Genomic DNA, 8,024 nt, shown 5'->3' on the forward strand with positions numbered 1-8,024 from the left:
AACTACATTCAAATGGTGATAGGCCCGTGGATGATACTGGTAAAGAATTGTGGGCATACTGCACCATTGAGAGTTGTTGGCTCCAGGAGGAAGGATTTCTGGTGACCATACATCGCAACATTCTCTCCAAATCTTGGTTGGCTCTCTCAGTTTGACCATTGGTCTGAGGGTGGAATCCTGAAGAGAGACTAACAGTTGCCCCCAATAATTTACAGAATTCTTGCCAAAATTTGGACACAAATTGGGGTCCCCTGTCAGAGACCACGTCCGTCGGGAGGCCATGTAACCGAAAGACGTGGTCAACTACAGTCACCGCTGTCTCCTTGGCTGAGGGTAATTTGGGCAAGGGAATGAAATGGGCCGCCTTCGAGAACCGGTCCACCACGGTCAAAACTACCGTGTTGCCCTGGGAGGGCGGGAAGGCGGTGACAAAATCTAGAGCGATATGGGACCAGGGTCTCGAAGGGACCGGCAGCGGTTGAAGGAGCCCATCAGGAGGTCTGTTAGAAGTCTTACCAATGGCACAAACTGAGCAAGCCAAGACAAAACTGCGAACATCACGAGCCATGAGAGGCCACCAAAATCGTTGCTTGACCATATGTAAGGTTCGATTAACCCCTGGGTGACAAACCACATTAGAACAATGTCCCCACTGAATAACCTCGGACCGTAATTCCTCTGGCACAAATAAACGGTTCGGTGGGCAAGCGACCAGAGGCGTTACCCCTTCTAAGGCTGATTTAACCTTCGTTTCGACCTCCCATGTGAGAGTTGAGACGATAAGCGTCTCAGGAAAAATACTCTCGGGAGAAGAGGAGGGTCGAATGAACCCGGCTGCTAGAGAATCAGAAATGTATTTCTCCATAGCCTCTCGCTCAGGAATAGAGAGCGAATATAATTTGCCTTTAGGCGGAGACGTACCTGGCAGTAACTCTATCGCACAGTCATAGGGACGGTGAGGAGGAAGAGAAACAGCCCGAGACTTACTGAACACTTCCTTCAGGTCGAGATACTCTACGGGCACGTTACACAGATCCACCGCCTTCTCCTGCAACATAGGGGTAGAAACAGAGGGATAGGCGGACACAAGACATGACTCATGACATTTAGTGCTCCACTCAGACACAGACTTAAGCTGCCAATCAATCCGGGGGTTATGCTTGACTAGCCAGGGGTGGCCCAGAACGACAGGTGCATGAGGGGAGTCCAATATGAAAAATGAAATACTCTCACTGTGGTTTCCAGACACAGTGAGAGTGATGGGTTCCATAGAGTGAGTGATCCTGGGTAAAGTCTGTCCATTGAGTGCGGAGACGGCGATGGTGTTAGTGAGGGGAGAGAGAGGAACATGATTATCAAGAGCAAAACTGTAGTCCATAAAATTACCTTCAGCCCTGGAGTCCAGAAGTGCAGTGCCGTGATGATCAAAAGTCTGCCATCTTAACCTAACCGGGAGGAGCATGGAGGTCGAGGTGGATGAGGTCTTCTTAGCGGAGATCCCACCCGACAGTAGCCTCAGATTTACTGCCGGGCTGGCCCTTTTACCGGACAATTGAAAGCGAAATGTCCCCCGGCACCACAGTAAAGGCAGAGACCTTGGGACCTCCGCCTCTCCTTCTCCTCCCGAGAAAGCCGAGCTCGACCCACCTGCATGGGCTCGTGTTCGTCGTAAGGGCTGACCGCGTCGCGGCCGCTGGCTCGAGGTGGTATTCCCTCCCCAGGGGGAAGCCAAGCGGATAATCCTCGCTGCTCGGCTCGGGAGAGACGAGAGTCTACCCGCAAAGCAAGATCGATCAGTCCGTTGAGGTTGGCGGGTAGGTCCAGGGCGTAGATCTCCTTTTGGACGCGATCAGCCAGCCCATGCAGGAACCTATCCCACTGCGCCTCCTCGTTCCATTGGCACTCTGCCGCCAGGGTGCGAAATTCAATTGAGTAGTCGGAGACGGACCTCTCCCCCTGTCGGAGGTCCATCAATGTCGAACACCCTCTTCATCTCGGCGGAGAGTGCTGAAAACGAGGCACAGCAGGGATCTTGATTTTCCCACACCGCCGTACCCCAAAGTGCCGCCCTCCCCGTCAATAGGGTGAGCACGAATGCCACCTTGCTTTCCTCACTAAGAAATGTTCGCGGTTGTAGTGCGGAGAGGGGCGGGCGGCGTGGGTGGCGTGACTGGCGCAGCGGGAAGTTGCAGCTGTTGCATACGCTGGGTTAGCTCGGACACCTGCCCCACAAGAGCACGAATAGCGGAACCAACATCGCTCGTGCTCTTCTCCTGTTTCTCCAGCCGAGAGAGACAATCCTGCACGTAATCCTCCAGAGTGGGCTGTGATGTGCCTGCTGCTTCCATCGTGGTCCGATAGTTCTGTGACAGGCTGAAAAGATGAGGAAGCAATTGCAGGTGAACAGAATTTATTAGAATGAAACAGAAGTGAAACACAGTCAATGATGGTGATGTAGTCCTCCCGGCTGGGTGGGGCAGGGGCAGATGGCAGACAGTGAAGTGGCGTGAGTCCCGTGGTGGATAATCCCTGGTGAAACAACGAAGACACGACGAAATCCAGCAAGACAGAGATCCACGAAGACGACCAGCACACACGAAGACAAACCCAACACTGTGACATCCAGTTGAACTATCGGACGAGGGAGAGAGAGAGAGATGAGTATATATGGGCTGAAGGTAATGGAAAACACCTGTGCCGGACTGATTAGCAGCTCAGCTGAGCGAGCACACACAATCACATGACAAACCAACAAATCACGAGACGAGAGAACACGGCAGATCCATGAACCGTGACAATAACGTTGCTGAAAGAACACTCGCCAAAGTTCTGAGAATGTTCCCAGGTAGTTGGATGTCATTCCCAATCCTGTGTTGTGTTCCATTGAAGAAAAAACGCCAAACAGGTTTGGAAGAACATGAGGGATTCATGACAGAATTTTCCATTTTGAGTGAACTATTCCTTTGAGAGCAGGAGTGTGTTTTCCTCATCCAGGTTATTCTACATCCTAAACTATGGCCCATGCTGTTTTCCAATTCACATTAGGAGATACAAACCTTGGAGAAAGAGTGGAATTGTCCAGCAGACACATAACAGGAAGTGATTAAAGGAAAAATAGAGTAATATATGGAGATCGGCTGGAGATATATTTAATATATGGAGAACCATGGAGTCTGTTGACATTTGGGTCATAATTACGCTATGCTAATTAAATCTGCTGAGTATCAGAGAGCTGTTTAATAATTCAAACCCAGTGCAACCTCTAATACCAATGCCAATTTCCCAAAGTAAAGACAGTGGAATGATCATACTTGTCTCTCCTAAATATTTAATTCTCCTTGGGAAATCATTTTGACCTACAAAGACTAAGGAAGGGCAAGACAATGACACTATTTCTGTACTTACAGTTGAGAAACTGCTCTGAACCAGACCGGGCATGTGGGAATGCGATCTGTCACAGTACAACTGAAGACTCCTATTTAGCTCTGCATGAAGTCTTACTATAACTGTCCGCAATTGTTCTACAATTATATCAGCTGTTGAAGGAAAACATATCAATTGTCTAGTCAAACAATGCTAGTAGATTTTATGCCTTGTTGATCTCTGAACTGACCTGTATCGGGCCTACAGCTTGTTCTCCGGCAGTCTTTTCTCAAAGCAGACAGAAACAGTAGTTCTTTTCTCCAGGCGTGAACAGTATTAAAGGCTACGTGGCGAGTTACAGATGGCCTTGCAACAACACAATGAACAGAGTGGGCTTGGATTGCTCAGGGGAGCTTTGACATCCAGAATATGCGCAACACAATAACAAGATCCCAAAGCTTCAGGAAAAAGCCTGAGCTTTAGAGCAGGATGGTTAAGTTCAATTAGCACATTCAAAAGAGCACATTTTTTATTGAGAAATTTAAATTAGCAAATGTTCCAATATGGTTTGGAGCAGAAGTAACTAGTCGAGGCCAGCAATATTGGCACCCTTGCACTTTAACAAATGACTATTATTGCAAAAAAAATGTTGAAATTAAAATATATAGTCTTTAGTTAATATTTAAAAATTTTCCTAAATTTCAAGGTCACTAGTCCTATTTGAAGTTATCCTCACAGGAGTAGAAGGGCAGTTTTTAAGCATTACATAAATTAATTGTATTCTAAAGCACAGTATAAAAAACTTAAATGAGGTATTCGAAAAAGAACTGATCAAAATTAGAGAGCACTGACAGACAGCTCCAAGTTATTGGTGTTAATCTGGCACCTACATTCTTAAAAATAAAGGTGCTGTAAAAGGTTCTTCACAGCAATGCCATAGAAGAACCATTTTTGGTTCCACAAAGAACCATTCAGTCAAAGGTTCTTTAAAGAACCATCTCTTTCTTACCTTTTTATAATCTGAAGCACCTTCTTTCACCACAAAGAACCTTCTTCAGATGTTAAAGGTTCTTTATGGAACCATTTAGACAAAAAAAGGTTCTTCTATGGCATCGTGAAGCACCTTTATTTTTAAGAGTGTAGTGCTAATTTCTTTAATTATATGACAAACCCTACATTAACATTCCTCCAATTTTCACTGAGACTGCAAGATGGTGGGATTACCCTTTCAGCCATGGTAAGATGATTTCTCAAATATTGCAGCTTTACAATGCCACTAATTCACTCAAGTCACCTAAAAAGGCTGGTCGTCCACATAAGGCAATTGCACGAAAGGACAGGATAATGCAGAGACTCTTATTGGGGAATGCACTGCAGCTGGATTTGCTTGCCAGTTCAGTGCTGAACAAGGTAAGGATCATTCTTAGAATGCTGAAGAGAAGTCCGACTGAAAGTGCACTCTGCAGTGACCAAACCTCTCATCAACAGAAAGAATCAAACTGCTGAACCTTTGCTGAAGGGCATGCTGTGTGATGAGAGGAGAACTGGTCTAACATTCACTATCCTAATGAGAGCAAGTTAAATTTATTAGGATCAGATGGAAAACATTTTGTTCAACATCAAACTGAGGAAAGACTGAAGCCCAACTGCGTAAAACAGTGAAAAGTGTAGGAGGAAGTGTCATGGTTTAAGGGATGTTTTCTACAGCAGAAGTTAGGATCTTATACAGCTACCCCAGCAAGCAATAGTCGTCATTTCACTGTCTGGGTTAACTATAAACCCGATATAGTCCGGCTATGTGTAACCCACTTCCAGCCCAAATAACCTTGAATTTGGTTGCATGTCATTTTTTAGCAAAATAACTAGTTAGTCCATCCTGTAAGCAAACTCAGCAGCGTTTACAAGGTTTTATGGTTTATGCATTTTGAAGTGTATCAAAACCTTTCATCACCTTTTCAAATTTAAAGAAACCAAAAAAAAAAAAAAAAAAATTCCCGTTTTTGTCTTAGGACAACTTTAATTAACTTTTTTAATTCACTTAAAATGTTGACTACTGTATTTATCAGAACCTCATTCGGCAACAGGCAGTTCCTTCCCTGCAAGCACCTCCCAATCAGCCAGCAATTTTCATGCAGGACAATGGAACAGGTAAAGCAGTTCAATGAAGCTAAAAACATGGCCGGCCCAGAGACCTGATCTAAGCTTGATTAAAAATCTCTGGAAAATCCTTGGTGACAAAGTTATAACTAAGAAACCCACTGTTACTAAACTATGGAAAAGAGTGGAAGAAGACTGGACCAAGATCACACCAGTGCAGCATGAGAAACTAGTGATGTCCTGCAGCCACAGATGTGCTGAAGTCATTCAATGCAAGGGCCTCTACATTTCATACTTATTTCTGACAGCCGTAACCCTCCAAAATCTTCCTTTGTGCTACTGTGGTTACTGTTCTCTAATGTCGATCACTGTTTTCCACTAAATAAAGGGTCCTTGGAAATTTTGTCAAACATGTTTGTGGAACAGTGGTATACCTACAGCTAATATTCCTTCAAATTGTATGCAATGAAAATTGACAATATTTTAGAAAAAAAATCAAGTATTTATAGATCTCCGAAATCAAGAAATAATTTCCCCTAAAATAATAGTTTTACTGAAGAAAATCCAGTCCTTAAAACTTTTGGAATCATCAATATTTCCAGCTTCTGTAAATTAAGTATAAAAACAGCCAACTATGTCATAATTACAGCAAAAATGTCTTTGCCTATATAGGGTTACAGTGAGGGAAAAATTATTTGATCCCCTGCTGATTTTGTATGTTTACCCACTGACAAGAAATGATCAGTCCATAATTTTAATGGTAGGTTTATTTGAACAGTGAGAGACAGAATAAGTAAAATACAGAAAAACATAAAAAAGTTATAAATTGATTTGCATTTTTAATGAGTGAAATACGTATTTGATCCCTTCGCAAAACAGGACAGTACGTGGTGGCAGAACCCTTGTTGGCAATCAAAAGTCAGATGTTTCTTGTAGTTGGTCACCAGGTTTGCGCACATCTTAGGAAGTATTTTGTCCCATTCCTCTTTGCAGATCCTCTCCAAGTTATTAAGGTTTCGAGGCTGAAGTTCGGCAACTCGAACCTTCAGCTCCCTCCACAGATTTTCTATGGGATTAAGATCTGGAGACTGCCTAGGCCACTCCAGGACTTTAATGTGCTTTTGCTTGAGCCACTCCTTGGTTGCCTTGGCCGTGTGTTTTGGGCATAGACTGTAAAAAAAGATGGACAGCGCGTCTCCGCTTCTTTCCACTATAGAAAAGTGAAGCCAGAACATCTAAATATGGCCGCTACCATCTTGGGGGAAATTGCGTCATTTGGAGCCAGAGCATGCGCAGTAGAGACTCGTTTGGAGCCAGAGTCTGCGCAGTAGAGTCGTGAGGCGGAGCCGCAGTGTCAAAATCCCGCCCAAACTCCCGCAGACCCAATCGCACGATCACAATCATGACACCACACCCCGTTTTTATAGCATCAAATAACTACTTAAAAGCGAACTTATTAGAAAAACGAACACCTGAACATGAATCAGCATTATAGGAACCACCTCACATATTTGAAGTGTAATTCGATTATTTAGTTTGGCTCACGTCCCATTAGATTACATGGAGAGGGCGGGGTTTATGACCTATACTGCAGCCAGCCATCGGGGGGGCGATCGAAAACTTTTGGCTTCACTTTTCAGGACACCTACGGCACACTTGGTTTTGGGTCATTGTCATGCTGGAATACCCATCCATGACCCATTTTCAATGCCCTGGCTGAGGGAAGGAGGTTCTCATCCAAGATTTGACAGTACATGTCCCCATATATCAACCCTTTGATGCAGTGCAGTTGTTCTGTCCCCTTAGCAGAAAAACACCCCAAAGCATAATGTTTCTACCTCTATGTTTGACGGTGGGGATGGTATTCTTAGGTCATAGGCAGCATTCCTCCTCCTCCAAACATGGCGAGTTGAGTTAATGCCAAAGAGCTTTATTTCTCATCTGACCACAACACTTTCACCCAGTTCTCCTCTGAATTATTCAGATGTTCATTGGCAAACTTCAGGGGACATTTTGAGTGCTGCAGGATTTCAGTCCTTCACAGCGTAGTGTTACCAATTGTTTTCTTGACGACTTTGGTCCCAGCTGCCTTGAGATCCTCCTGTGTAGTTCTAAGCTGATTCCTCACCATTTTCATGATCATTGAAACTCCACAAGGTGAGATCTTGCATGGAGCCCCAGACCGAGGGGGATTGAGTTATTTTGTTTTCTTCCATTTATGAATAGTCACACCAATTGTTGTCACCTTCTCACCAAGCTGCTTGGCAATGGTCTTGTAGCCCATTCCAGCCTTGTGTAGGTCTATAATCTTGTCCCTGACATCCTTAGACAGCTCTGTGGTCTTGGCCATGGTGGAGAGTTTGGAATCTGATTGATTGATTGCTTCTGTGGACAGGTGTCTTTTATACAGTTAACAAATTGAGATTAGGAGCACTCCGTTTAAGAGAGTGCTCCTAATCTCAGCTCATTACCTTTATAAAAGACACCTGGGAGCCAGAAATCTTGCTGATTGATAAGGAACAAATACTTATTTCACTCATTAAAATGCAAATCAATTTATAACT

The sequence above is a fragment of the Garra rufa genome, chromosome 10 (genome assembly GCF_049309525.1).
Source record: "Garra rufa chromosome 10, GarRuf1.0, whole genome shotgun sequence".
NCBI classification, from domain to species: domain Eukaryota; kingdom Metazoa; phylum Chordata; class Actinopteri; order Cypriniformes; family Cyprinidae; genus Garra; species Garra rufa.